This window comes from Asterias amurensis, chromosome 14, assembly GCF_032118995.1.
Source record: "Asterias amurensis chromosome 14, ASM3211899v1".
NCBI lineage: Eukaryota > Metazoa > Echinodermata > Asteroidea > Forcipulatida > Asteriidae > Asterias > Asterias amurensis.
Window position 1 is genome coordinate 10027980 of NC_092661.1, and position 15554 is coordinate 10043533.

Genomic DNA, 15554 nt, shown 5'->3' on the forward strand with positions numbered 1-15554 from the left:
GACATTGCTTCATTAATGATCTGATGTTAAACTTTCAGGTCATTGCTCTGGTGACTTGATTTGGCATTGTTTCATTGTCTGTACACACAGATTGAACGCTTCAATGATGCCTTCTGTTTAAAAACTAACTTGTCTTTTTGACGTTGCTTTGCCCTTTAAAAAAAACCTTATTATGATATGATTTTGAACTTTTCAGGTGATCTGATGTTGCATTGTTTCATCATCTGAGTACAAACAGATTACACTCTTCAAGTGTGCCTTGTACATGATACAACAACTTGGTTTTAGAAATTGGTTGACTTTATCAACAGCAAGAGCAGTCTGACTACATGACATTGGCAATGCTGCTCTGCCAATCACATTTGTGACTAAAGATGACTAATAATTCGGATTGGCCACAGTTGCCAGTTTTGATAGCAATACCGCTGTAACAGCACAGGCAATATTTCAATGCTATCATCCATTTCTTGTTTCAACATTAATGCAATGGCTAAACTCTGTTTTTCAGACTGTGAAAGACTGACTGCGAAAAAAAAAAAAGCAATACTAAAAAACAAGATGGCGTTTGCGTGATAAAGGTCCAGTGCTGCAACAAGATTGAAATAGAAAGCAGATGCTTCCCAACACATAACAGACAACAAAATAAACACAACAATAGATTCTTTTTTTATTAAATATCAACACTATGTACACTGGCACATCATATTCCTTCTTACTAAAGGTACACACACCACCATTGAATCTTGAATGATTTTATAACTGAAAAGTGAGTTGAATTTTTCACAATGTACACCTACTATATGTACATTCAAGTCTAGCAGACTGATCTGATTCAATTCTGTTTCAAAGATTTTGAATGCAACACAATTCATACATTGACATGTAAAGGTTTTTTTTCCTCTCACAAAGTGTTTTCTACAGAATGACCAATATGAAGTGTGTGTACCATGTATTCATAAAGTTGTCAGCTCACTTATTGATACATGACAGTCGCGGGAGGAGGGAGTATTAGAGTCGAGTACAACTGCAGTCAATGCAGGTTTGCGTTTTTTGTAAAATCACAGAAATCAGAGCTGTATCGATTCTGTAACATTGCAATGAGATGCTTCTTGAGAATAATTCCTTCATTCTTTAGGTTTGAGTGATCAATATCAGTGCTTCATGATAGCTGCTTGTAAGCAATTAGCTAAGCACATATCAGTGCTTTATGATAGCTGCTTGCGGTAAGCAATTAGCTAAGCACATATCAGTGCTTAATGATAGCTGCTTGTAAGCAATTAGCTAGGCACATTGTATCAGTGCTTTATGATAGCTGCTTGTAAGCAATTAGCTAAGCACAAATCAGTGCTTTATGATAGCTGCTTGTAAGCAATTAACTAAGCACATTGTATCAGTGCTTTATGATAGCTGCTTGTAAGCAATTAGCTAAGTACAAATCAGTGCTTTATGATAGCTGTGATAGCTGCTTGTAAGCAATTAGCTAAGCAAGTATATCAGTGCTATACAACAGCTGCTTGTAATTAGCTAAGCACAAGCCTTGGTTGTTGCTTGATTCATAGTTCAGTGTTTTCGTTTTGTAATAAAAACACCATGACACTTTGTCATGTACCGTGACAGCTTGGTCAGTGTTCCTTGCACCATTGTAACGCTCACACTTACAGGCTAACTGTATCAATCTGTGTGGGATACATGCAACAAACTCAAGTTCTCTGCTTGTGATTTTACACAAGTTGTTATGCTCTTTGGAGATTCATGCAAAGCAGTACACTTAGTGATATATGCATGACACTTAGAATTCAAGAATAAACTGCAGTGCTTTGTCCGAGGATCACACTTAGGATTCAAGAATATACTACAGTACTCTGTCTGAAGTTCATGGTGATCAATGACGTCTAGCGACTCACATGTTTTAGTTGCTCTATCGACTGCATGCTGTATAAAAGCTACATTTTGACCAGTATGTAGAGTTGGATTACGAGTAGGAATATGATGTGCCAGTGTACATTTCCATAATCTATAAATACTTATATTCAGTTCAATCTATCTAATTCAATTCAATCACTATAAACAATATTCATTAAACATGATAGACAAAATAATACATCAAAATTCCCTTCATACATTATTTAAAGCCAAAGCACAGCATCCTTGTCAGACTAATCGATGTAAAGTATTCACCATGACCAACAATGAGGTGGTGAACCCACAGTGTCAAACTTCATGTACTCTTGTCTTGAGTTGAGAAAGTATTGTTCAAGTTTAATGAAATACTTCAATCACAAGGTACTGCTGTAATGAGATGACAAGTAGCACCAAATGATTGGTTGGAATAATGAGCCAACATGAATGTCAAATTTTGATGATTCCTAATATCTGTTGAACAAACATTTGAGGGTTTAACTTTCTATACCCTTAAAAAGTAAATTTAGTGCACCGGACAACAGTTCCGGTTGAGGCACTTCTGTCCTTGAGCAAAACACTCGACCATAACTGTTTCATCTTTTAGATGGGATATGTAAAATACACGTCAAGGAACCAAATGAATTTATCATTCAGAGGAGGGTTTGCCCCAATGTTTATGGCATGGTTAACAGTGACTGTGCTGCATCACCTTAAATCTTAATAAGGTTCTGTAAATGGCTCTCATGAATTAGCTCTTGTTACATGTTGCTTTGAGATGCCTTTCTGATGTGATACAATAGGTACATGAGACCTTTGTAATTTATATAATTTACAATGAATATTTGGATGCTGCGCTTTGACTTTAAAACCAGGCACATGGAAAAAATGTTTCAAGCCCTTTTTCATCAAATTACTCAATAAATGATTGATTCCTTTCAAGTTAAGAGTTCAAAAGGGAAGATTAACGATTGAAGTTGTTGGAATGCAATTATCATAATGCCCTCTTGGAAAACCATTCCAAATGTAATTTATGTTTGGCCAGAACACAAATTACAAAAAGACTGTGGTCAAATTTAAAAGGAGTTGGTGCAATTTGTTTTAACAAAAGTCAAACTTGTAGTTAATTTTCAAACAGTTTTCAACAAGTCAATTTGCTGTTTAAGTTTTGTTTTTGAATCTCAGCACTTCTTTGTACAAGTGTAGTGGGCTTTTTAGGCATAACTTAGCAAATAATTCTACTCCTAAGCTTGATTGAAATATTTTACACATTTCTATCTGGTAAAGGCCCCTTTTCTACCATGTGCCTGGCTCTTAAGCTTATAATACCCTTTCCACTGCCATGGATTTGCTCTTCCATTGTAACACACTGCATAGCATGTTCCCATTGCCTTGTTGTGAGTTACTAAGGAGGCTGTTGCAGACCTCACTGAAGATCCAGACAAGTGAGATGAGACATCAATCATCAAGAATTGTTCCATCCACAGCTGATCCATTTCCTCTACACCAATCGCTCACTGCAAACAAAATGTAATAAATGCATTAGATTTTCAAGATAGAGAAGTTTCTGAGAGACAGGGTACAGGATTCGAGCGCAACTTTTTTATTTTATGTTTTTGTTCTAAATTTTCTGGAACAGAAATATCTATTCTCTCAATGTTCACCGTTTGGTTTGATCATTTCATCTTTCGACAAATTTAACTGTTATTCCGATGTGCTATTATTTGTTCGCAATTAATAGGATTAGAAACTGTGAGTTGTCTAAAATGCACTCTCTATATGAAAATAGAGGAAACATCTACCCTTAAAAATAACAATGAAAGCTTTTCAGTTATTATTACTTTCAAATTGTTCACTCAGCTTGTAAACAAGGGTGAATGAAGTTTATCTTTTCAGTTATCCTTACTTTCAAATTGTTCACTCAGCAATCAGACAAGAGTGAAGTAAATTTTAGTACATGTGTAACTATCTTGGTTATGTGATTATAAAACATCCTGCACCCTGCCTTGGAATCACATCCATCATACAATATTTCCATAAAACACTTTCTGAAGTTAAGTCATTACAATAAGTACAAACATCATCTTTGGAAAAACAATTTTTGTTTACCCTTATACTAATAATTCACAGGCAATTCACTCGGCTGGTTTAAAACACCACAACCTTTGAATTTGAGTAGATGTCTTACTACTAGACCACTGAGCTAGCTAGTTGGCAACAATTTGATAGATGTTAGTTTTGCATCTAGGATAAAGAAAATGAATTATTTTTATCCAATATGGTAGTATTTTTACAATATGGTAAGCATTGCATACTCAGTACATTTCCGATTTCTGGGGAAAAGATCCATAGACCAATCACTTGGTTGGGATTCAAACCCCTTGAGTTGCTAGCGCAAATAATACTTTTACATTTTAGTTTTGCATCAATGATAAAGAATATATTAATTTTGGTTTTTTACCCATACACCGATGTGTGTTAGCACTGTATACTCAGTACTTTCCCAGAGTCATGTGAAAAAATATCACAGGCATGTTACTCGGGTGGGATTCGAACCCACGACCCTTGCAATTCTAGAGCAGTGTCTTACCAACTAGACTACCGAGGTTGCCCAGTAGCTAGAGGCAGAAAAAATACAATTTGTTTTTTACCCCTTACACCGCTGTGCATTAGCATTGTATAGTCAGTACTTTACCGAGTTCTGTGAAAAACTGCAGTAAATACACACAAATTCAATGGGAAACACTTACTATGTTCAGTATGAATTTCTTGTGTGAGTTATGGATTCATAAGATACAGGGGACATGCATAGTTTGGCCTGTAGTTGTCTGTGTGCTATTTCAGTGTCTTGTGTTGGTGATTGTATGTAGGCCTACATGTAGGATGACCTTAAACTTATACATGTACATGTATGTTGTTAAATATCATTAAATAACTGACATACAGATCCTTGTTATTTGATCGGTGGTCGGTGGAACTTACTTCACGTGACATTCACTATTACTATCACCCATCTGCACCAGCATTTCCCATTCAAATATTGAGTGGCTTTAATTCGTGGAATGGTAAAATTTGGACTGTTCCATTCAAATTTGACTTTGCGATAATATTCCTCCCATTCCACTCTGAGCCACTCAATATTTGTATAATATAAGCATACAATGTTATAAGTGACACAGTTGAGATATGGAATCTTCTAAACCGCCCTCCCACCTGAGGTAACAAGAGACAACTGAAATTGAGGATGGATGGCACTTTCTGGACAGTAATTATGCTCAACTTGTGTTTATTTCAATTAATGTTTTGTTTTTGTGAACCACATACAATCTGAGGGTCAAATCACCCTCTTTACAATTGAATGAGTGCATGATCTTAATAATTATGACTTAACCTCCTAGACAATTTAGCACAAATTCTTGACTGGAAAAAGGGCAAGGAAAGTGGAAAGGCAGGAGATTCTCCTGTGGGTTGGAACTCTTGAAACCTCTGAAATCTCTGAGACTTAAGAGGTGAAAGGCAAGGACCATTACAATAAATAAAGAACAGAAGTTCTACTTAGTTTTGTTATTACTAATTTTTGTGATACTTATCTAAAGATGAAAGCTCTAAAATTTAGATTGTTTGAATACAAATTTATTGCAACCAATTTTAAATCCCTCATGTCCTAATTGACTTCACCGTTTATTCAAGGTTCGTAAATTTTTGAAGTGAAAAAGCTTTGAAATAGGAGAGAAGAAAAGCAAGAAATTAAGGAAGGAATTTGAAATCACATTGGATTATCAGCAAATTTGTTTAAGATATAAAAGGCAAGGTTTTACAACCAAAATAAATAAATAGACCATGCTTTGTCTGAAGATCAAACTCGTCAATACAGATCATGATTGAATGTGTTCTTTCACACACTCGCATACATGTATTTCTTATTTGATTGTGTTGTCATTGGTATCATACACAACACAATAAGGTCAAAAGTTCATGATGAGCTTGGAAGAGAGTTTGACAAGATAGAAATAAAAACACAAAATACTTGTTAAGAATTTGTAAGGCCAACCAATATTTTGTTTGAGAAATCACAGTGTGGACAGGCTTAAGAGATGGCCAGGCGAAAAAGAAAAAAACCTAAGCAAGCACAGAAGTAAACAAGTTTCTGGCATTACATAGCAACTAATAACAAGAAGGGCTAAACAACAGTATTATTCAAGAAAAGAGTTTGAAGAGAGGGTATAAAAAACCTAATACTTGAGAAGGGGTTTGAAAATCTAAGCCATGCTTTGTTTGAGATATCACAGTGGGTCATAAATCATAGTGGCAACAAACAACTAACACCAGCAGCGAACAAAATAAATAAACAAGTTTTTGAAAGTACACTGTAACTAGCAAGGCCAAAAATTTGAGTGTTTTTTGTTGTTGCTCAGATTGGTAAAATTAATGAGAAGAGAGAACAAAAATTAAAATAGGGCAGTTGTAAAAGTTTTATGACCTGATTTCGTCAAGGAAATTGTTAAACATTGCATTTCTACATCAACCAAAATGCTTGGATAGACTTTGAGCTCTGTCACAAAGAGAATAATGAACAGTGGGATGGATTTAGGCTTATTTCTTGGAACCTTAACTTGAAACAAATCAGATCAAACTTTAAAGCATGCTTGGGTTAATTCTAGACAAACAGAATTAATCCAAAGGGTATAAAAATAACCAAAGGATGGTGCACTTTGCCTTACATAATATTATTCAGTCTACCTGCAAATCCAAATATAACATTTACGGGGAATGAACCATTGATTTTGGATGTAAAATATCCATTATTGATTCTGACACTGTTTTAAGAAAGTTTTGAAGAAATTTTGAATTGGCATTCTAAAAATGCCAAACTCAACAATCTTTTGATTGCAAGAATAAAACGAATTGCCTCAATTTGCTTTGAGCACCGTTAACACAGGTGCATTCCCCATAATGAAATTTTTTACAATAAACTTTATCAGCTATCCCAGTCACATGAATTACTAATTATTACAATATTTAATTGGAATGGATTACTAGAAGGAAATGCTGTCTTGGATGAGATCAATAAGTTCATCTTTATTCCACTCTATTGATAATAGTTCTCTTGATATTGCTGAATGTGATTCCATTCCTTGAAATCATCAAACTGTATTCAATCATGTTGATAGGTCTCCAGTGTTTATTGACAACAGTCAAGTTGATGCTGAATGTGATTCCATTCCTTGAAATCATCAAACTGTACTCAATCATTTTGACGGGTCTCCAGTGGGAATCGATAACAGGTTAGTTGGTGTTGTTGAATGTGATTCCATTCCTTGAAATCATCAAACTGTACTCAATCATTTTGAAGGGTCTCCAGTGGGAATCGATAACAGGCTAGTTGATGTTCAATTTGATTCCATTCCTTTAAATCAGAGTGTTTGGAATGGGAGCAGGATTGATGAACAGGTTGTAAGGATCTTGATGTCATCAATCTGCTATTAGCAATGGATACATTCATCCTCCATTGGTTTCAAGCGTCTTGTAATGACTGGGTCCTGGGTGTCAGTATGTCCTCAATACTGTAACACTCTATGTTCGCAAGTCTTCTCTGGGTTTGTCAATCTCTTCCTTTAGTAAAAATGATGAATTCTTCCTCAAAATCATACTTGTTCTGAAGGCAATGTTAGCTGTCTCATTTGAATGCATCTTTGAGGGTAATTGAAGCAGACAGGGATAACTTTGTTCAAGTTCTTAACATCTCTGCATTTCTTTATTGTTGAAAATTTCAGCTGCCAAATGTTTGAACCCACTCTGTCTTCGCTGCTCAGTTCTTAGTAACCGCGAACAACCCTTAACCCCGGGTAGGGCCCAACCAGGTGGAACCACCGAGGGAAAGTGGACCTGTAACATTGCGTGGGGCAGGAGTGTCAATCCTGAAGTAGCTTCTGCTACCCGCTACCCTTACAAAGTCCCTAAAATTACATGTGACCAGGATAGCACAAAAAAGACACATTTAAGAATCTGATGTGGGTTTGTGTTACTTTCAGACATGCTTTGTGTCATTAAATTATTTGTTGCAATTATAGCATAAAACAAAAACCGATTAAATTGAGCGCTATTGAAAAATTCACTATCATAAAGATATACTTTGTAATTAGAAAGATGTTTCTATGTTTCAAAGATAAACTTTGCCTAGTGGACATTTCTCATCAGATTGAATGTAATCGGACATTGTGTATACACTTCTTACAAGTCTATCAAATACAAACTTAGTTTTTGTATTCATAAATTTATCTCACTCATTAAATTAAACTTTCATGTATATTTCCTTTTGATGAAAAAATGATAAACTTTAAAAATTTAATTCATAATATTGTTTTAGCATCTCATGGCATGCACAGTACAGTCAAAACATTTAAAATATTAACTTAATATTACTTATTAAGTAATCATTTTATCCACACTAATGATGGCTTCAATTTGTTTCCCCCCCCTAAAAAAATATGTTGTGTGTATTTGTCTTTAAGTGCTACACCATCTCAAGCAGCTTCAATAAACTAAGACTCTTCAAGTGTTCTAAATGAGCCTGTTCTTGCTATAAGAGACAGACAAAGGCCATGTTCTGACAGATTTCTTAACTTGTTACTTCGGTTGGTGGCTTGGAGTTTTATCTCTGAAAGGACAAGGCCATTTTGATTTGTATAAGAAAATCATAAAGTCTGTATGGGAAACTTTTGACAGGGCATTAAAGCAAAGACTAGGGGCAACGACACAATGGCCTCCGTGGCCTCCGTCTAATTCCAGGGATGCCTTTTTCACGTAGATTACAGCAGTCAGGATTTGAACTCGCTACTCTGATGCCCATCGACACAAGAATCTAAGTTCACTGCTGGCCCGTAATATCTCTTTCATGTTACTAGTTGCAGTCAACAGTCAATATTATTACTGATGACCATCTAGACTGAATCTCTGCTGAATGATTTTGAGTTTTTCCTGTCAGAAGTTGAACTTGCTACTCCAATAATCTTCACCAAAAGAATCCAAGTCCAATTACTGACAAATGTTTAAGTTTTAGTCGGTTAGATGTTGACAATATGAAGTCAGGATTCTGACCCATTTGTAACGCCATTCCCTCATGAATTAAAGTCAATTTTTTTACCATGCCATTTATTGAGTGATGGTACATGACAATGTACAATCAACAGTTGAAGAAAGACTCATAATAAAGAACTAATGTTCTGGTCATGATTCATGTATACTGCAACACACATAAAAAAGTACATTGAAGATTCTTAAGCTGATTAATGCTGTCATTATGTGAAACACGTACACCTGCTTTCAACTATAATGCCACATCTATAGTATATTTGTCTCTTTGAAAAAAACATAATGTAGTATGTGTCACCTAAATCAAGTCCCAGCTGATCAAATTTAAGATTCTTTTATTGCGAGTTATTTGTTATCCCATACTACATAGTCTTTTTCCCACAATACTGAACATGCCATAAAGAAGCTTTAAGCTAGAAACTTACACTGTTGGTCAAAATGTCGTTATAATGGTCATTGCTGAAAACAAGATTGATGTATTTAGCAACCATGATTAAAAGTTCACCATTCTGTTTATCCTAAACATTGAAGTTGACATCCAACTACAACTTTTAGAATAATTCACTTGATTACAATGATCTTATGTTTATTTGAACATGACTATTTTCCATTGGCAGGAAACTATGATATTGTATCATAATAATTGATACTACATATCTATAACAAGATAGCAAATTGTAATAGAACATGACTGAGATCAAGATTGATGCATTTGGCAATCATGAATACAATTTAACAATCTGCTTATTCCAAACATTGACGTTGACACCAACTCCAACTTTCAGAATAACTAGATTGCAATGATCTGATGCATAGGCCTACATTGAAAATGTCTCTGATATGCAGATATAGACGCACTGAAACTATCACAATAGTATATTGACTTGACACTTCTACCTATGGGTTCATTAACGGAAATTGAAGACTTAAGTTTGACCAAAAGTGTAGTTTTCATTTTAAGCTAACATTCAGAATGTCATCACATAATCTTATTTGTGCATCAATCGCACTGTTTGATGACAAATATTTGCAAAGTAATACGGTTTGATGCTTTGTTCTTGAAGTAAAACTTTTTACTCAAAATATCTGTAAAGATCCTTCCCAGGATAGCAAATGATGTAACTCTCACTGTACATGTTAGTTAGTCAAGTAACTCAAAGCTCATTGAAACGCCATTATTGACTACATGTAATTGGCTTCTCCTCAAGTCAAGTTTTTTATATTTTAGCATTGATCTGAAACAGTTAATTTATTTATGTGTTGACATTCAAGAATATTTGTTTATCAAAATATGCTACAGTTCTAGATTTACTTCTCATCTAAGGATACAGAGCAAAATGAACAAAAGTTAAAATAAAACACAGCTTTTCAAAGTGGCAACTGTTCAATAGACTCCGTTATATTTTGAGGCTTTTGTGTTTTTGCTGAACTTTTCAATTTGCAGTCAGGTTTCAGACTCACTATTCTCACAATCCTCACCACAAGAACCCAAGTCCAATCTGACTTCTGAGTTTCAATTCAAATAAATTTTATTTCCTGCTGTTTGCCCTCGAAACAAACACATAGTTTCTGGATTTGATCTGAGATCAGCCTCTTTGTAAAACTGATATCCTAACTATATAAGTGATGGTATAAACATTCAGTGAATGGTTGACTTTTAGCTTAGATGTTTGTTACAAAAACAAAGCCGTAACTATAAATAAAACTTTAAAAAATAAATAGTTTAAAGGTTTGGTAGATCTTTGGATTGTGTTCATTCCAATCCTATACCTTCTAATGAAAATAAATCTAGCTTATAAAAAGGTCAGTCAAAATGGGCTTTTTAATACAAAATTGGGTTGTTTTCACATTACTTTTTATCCTTATTTTTTTTCAAATCTGATTTGTTTTCCTTGCCAGAAAAGAAAAAGAGATCAGTAAAAATCAAACTTTAAATGCCGGGGGGATGGGGGGGGGGGATTACTTCCATTGATAGATTTTTTTTTACCCATGAGCAACATTTTACCAAGCCTTTGTAATGGCAGTGGGCACTATTGGTAATTACTCAAAAGAGTTGTTAGCAGAAAAAATTACTTGGCAACGAGCAACGGAGAGCTGTGAAAATTGGCTCCCTCTGAAGTAATGTAGTTTTTGAGAAAGAAGTAGTTTCTCCTTAAAGTATCTGAATTAATTTCGAGACCTCAGCTGAGGTCTTGAAATCAAGCATCTGCGAAGTCTGTTTTTATTTTTTTCCATTATTTCATCGCCACTTTGACAATAAATTGAGTCAAAATTTCCACAGGTTTGTTATTTGACAATTACCAAAGGTGTCCAGTGCCTTTAACTTCTTGCAGTTACAATGTAGACTGAATAATCGTTCAACGAGACAACACATTGTTAACACCATGAGAGTGTCATCATAACAAATCTTAATCTTATCAACATTAAGATTTGTTCTGTTTGTCCAGAATTAACCAAGCATATTTTATAATTTGAATTAATTTTTTTCAACATAAGGTTTCAACAAAATGAAACTAAATCCATCCTACCGTTCATTGTTCTCTTCATGACAGAACTAAAAGTCTATCCAAGCATTGAGGTTGATATAAATATGCTTTATTTATTCCATTTCTCTTCAAGAAATCAGATCATAAAACTGTTACTATCCTGCACTATTTCTTTCATTTTTTTCTTCTCTCTTAACCCATTAATTTACCAATTACTCAGAGCAACAAAACATAACAATATTTATTGTTCCTGCTTGTACAGTGTACTTTTAAAAAATTAGTCAGTTATTGTTATCGCTACTGGTGTTATTTGTTTGTCGACACTAAGATTTATGACCTACTGTGATATCTTACACAAAACATGGGTTAGATTGTGGGAATTTGTGTTTTGGGTTGAAGAATTTCTATCGTTGTTTTAGTTTTTTAACCAAAAGCCTTTCATTTCGACCTAGCAATCATGGTATTATAAAACAAAAGATCAAAATGCTAGCATAGCATGGATGACTATGACTTCAAAATTAAACACATTGTCAGTTGCACTGATTCAACAAGAATAGGTTGCTATTTCTTAGCTTTAATTTGCCATTAGATTGAGTGGACTTTAGGCTGGTGAAAAATTCAATAAAAATGAGAAGAGACCTCTTATGTTCATAGGATACATATATTTTGACAATCAATCCAATGATGGTTGGGCAGACAATTACACAGTTGGAGGAGTTTGAATAAGGAGTAGTTCCTCAATATTCTAACAGATTTATGTGAAACAAAGCATACAAATAAGGGAGGTGTTGTTTAGGTTGAATGAAGAGTAATGCCTCAACATTCCAACAGATTTATAAGAAAGAAAGCATAGACACAAAGGAGCTGTTGAAGGCTGACTGAAGAATCTTGCCTCAACATTCTATCACATTTATAAGAAAGAAAGCATAGAAACAAAGAAGCTGGGGCAGGCTGAGTTATGAAGAGCAGTGCTCGAGCATTCTACCAGATTGTAAGAAAGAAAGTGTAGAAACAAAGGAGCTTTTGGAGGTTGAATGAAGAGTAGCGCCTCATCAATGTAAAACTTAAGGACTTTTATCAGGTAAGCACCTTCTGCTAAGCAAGTTGTCTGTGCTCAACAAGTTTCTGTGCTAACAGGCTTTATGAAATTGGGACCAGTGCCTCAACATTTTAACAAGTTTATGAGAAAGAAAGTATAGAAACAAAGGAGCTGTTTCAGATTGAAAGAAGAAGACTCGTGCATCAGTATCTATAGAAGGATTAACTAGCACTTACAATTGTCGGATAAAAACTGTAGTCAAAAGAATGAGGTTAGCTCCTGTTAGCATACCAAAGAAACAGACTGCTTAAATCATATTGTAACATACATGTGCATTTAATGATAAAAACAGGTCTTATTTGGGATGGTTGAGATAAAACTTTACTACTTTGCAAGTTTAATAAGATGAGATGGCTGACATTTCCATCATTGTTTGGCTTGTACATGAATGCACTGGTGAATTATAAAACCAAAATATTGTTTTTTTTAACCACAATGCAAATAATGTATTTAGTAACACTTGTAGTAACCATTGTTAATCACTGGGTTCAAACTGGCCTCTTGTCCTAGGGTGTGTTTTGTGGTCAAGTGGTCCAGATATCTGCACAAGACTGTGGGGGTTGTGGGTTTGAATCCCACCCAAGCAGGGCACTGGAAAGCTCTGGGTATACAGTGCTTATAACCCCTTGGAGTAGTAAGGCCTGGGTTGACTTAATGTCTGGAAATATAGATTTTTTTTTTATTTGTGTGAATCCTACTTTAATTACGGTTGGAACATTAATTCTGAGCGCACAATGTAAACATCCTCAACCCAACCAGTATCTCAAGACTCAAGTCTTTAGCACTACATTCTAAAACTGCCTCGTAATAAGTCTCATCAGTCATCATGCTTCATAAACGTAATTTATGGGGGTTGTGGGTTCGAATCTCAACCAAGCAGGGCTCTGGAAAGCTCGAGCTGTATTCACTATTTCTTATTACATCTTGGAGTAAGCCTGGGAGATTTAATTTTTGGAAAGACTGTGTTTTATTTGGGTGAATCTCACTTTATCCTCATTCCAAGCAGTACCTCAAGATACAAGTCTATAGCAGTAGCCCCTACATGTTAAAACTGCCTACTAATTAGTCTGATCAGGCTATGTAAACTTGAGATATAAAACAATGGGGAATAAGTTTTAATCCCAAATGGTTGAACCAAGCAAGGCTCTGGGAAACACTGAGTATACAGCGCTTATCACACCTTAGTATAGTAAAAACCGAAGTATTCTTTATCCTGTATGCAAATTGTTACATCTTTTATGCATTCCCTTGTTGGTGGAACTCAACTTGGACCTAATTATAGAGTGTAATGATAGGTACAGTAATTAGGTGACACGTTTCAAAGTGCATTATTATGGTCGATACAAATGTTTCAAATCAACTCATAGTTTAAGATTATATTGCATTGGATCTCATGGACACAATTAAACACCATTTTATTATACTAAAGATTCTGTGAATTTACCTCTCAGTTTTAGGATGCACTGTCACTTTGTACATTTTACGAGAAGATCAACTGGTTCTCTTAGACTATGAACTAAGTTAAAGTTTATCATTGACCAAGCATTTCACTAACTACATCTTAACTTTACCCCTTACCTTACATGGGATGGTAGGAATCTGGCTGTAACATATAAACAGGTTATTCACAACAATTGTACAAAGCCATAATATGCAGACATTTGCCAAACCTCATGAAAAAAAAATATAGCAGAAGTAGGCCTGGGCGAATTATTCGAATATCCGGTTAATGGCGAATAGGTTTTCCTATCCGTAACCGCGAATGCCTTTTTTTTCTTAACCGGATATCCGCATAGGGCGCGAATAGCTATTTATAAACCGGATAGTTCTGTAATTACAACCAAGTAACCGGATATTCTTTAATATCCGAATATCCGCGGACGTCGGGCGACAACTGACATGAATGTTTTGTCTGAATCCTAATGAAACTTCTATTAAGACAGCATAAAACAGCATAAATTAAGTATTTAACTATGCTCACCTCCGTGAAGAGTCAAAACAATGACATTTCTGACGTAATTTGTTCAAAGATTACAAAAGTTTTCCTTCACGTACAGTCATCCACGATCAAAAGAAAAAGCAAATCGCCATCTTTAAATTAGATCCGGTCATTTTTATGAATGAACCGAGTGACACTGTCTAAAACTAATATCAATCCGCCCAGAAGATCTCATTCACAAACGAACAGCGCCCTCTAGCGACAAAAAAAAAATTTTTTTTAAATATTTTTTTATTTTTATTTTTTTTATAGCGCCCTCTAGCGGCGAAAAAACTATTCGAATATCCGGTTAATTTCGGATAGTTGGCCAGCGGTATCCGAATAACAAAATTTCACTATTCGCCCAGCACTAAGCAGAAGTTCCACACACTGTTTGCCGATATTTCACCAGATACATATTTACAAATCTTTGAACAGTATTTGGAATGAGAAATGCTTTTAGATCCTCTACAGTTCTAACCTCATGAACTGTAATCTCTGCAGAGTTTTTTTGTTTCATAGGAATATCCATTCACATGTAAAGGAATAAAACATGCTTGGTGTACTATATGAAATGGGTTTTATAGGCTACACAAAATCTTTGAAATGTTGACAACAACTCAGATTATTTTCATCAACCACAACAATGATAAATGTGTTGGGGCAACAACAAGATTGTGTATGTTTGTCAAAGATAATGAAAATCTTTCTTTTGAAAAAAAAACCCTGTTGAAATGCATGAGTGTATAATACTGTAGTACCCTCACTTCTTCATCAGTTTAACTTGAACATTTTTAGTTTCACTTTATAGGACAGTGAAAGTTTTCACTTGAGCACGTCCATCATTGATCAGTGTTAAACCACATACCCATACTCATTAGATTGTGAACTCACCTGATATTGAAGATTGATGTCACAGCAGGAAGGTCATTGATGAGTGGTGACATCACACAGAATTACTTTCTTCTGGATGAAAGCTCAGATAAAACTTGATGACCGA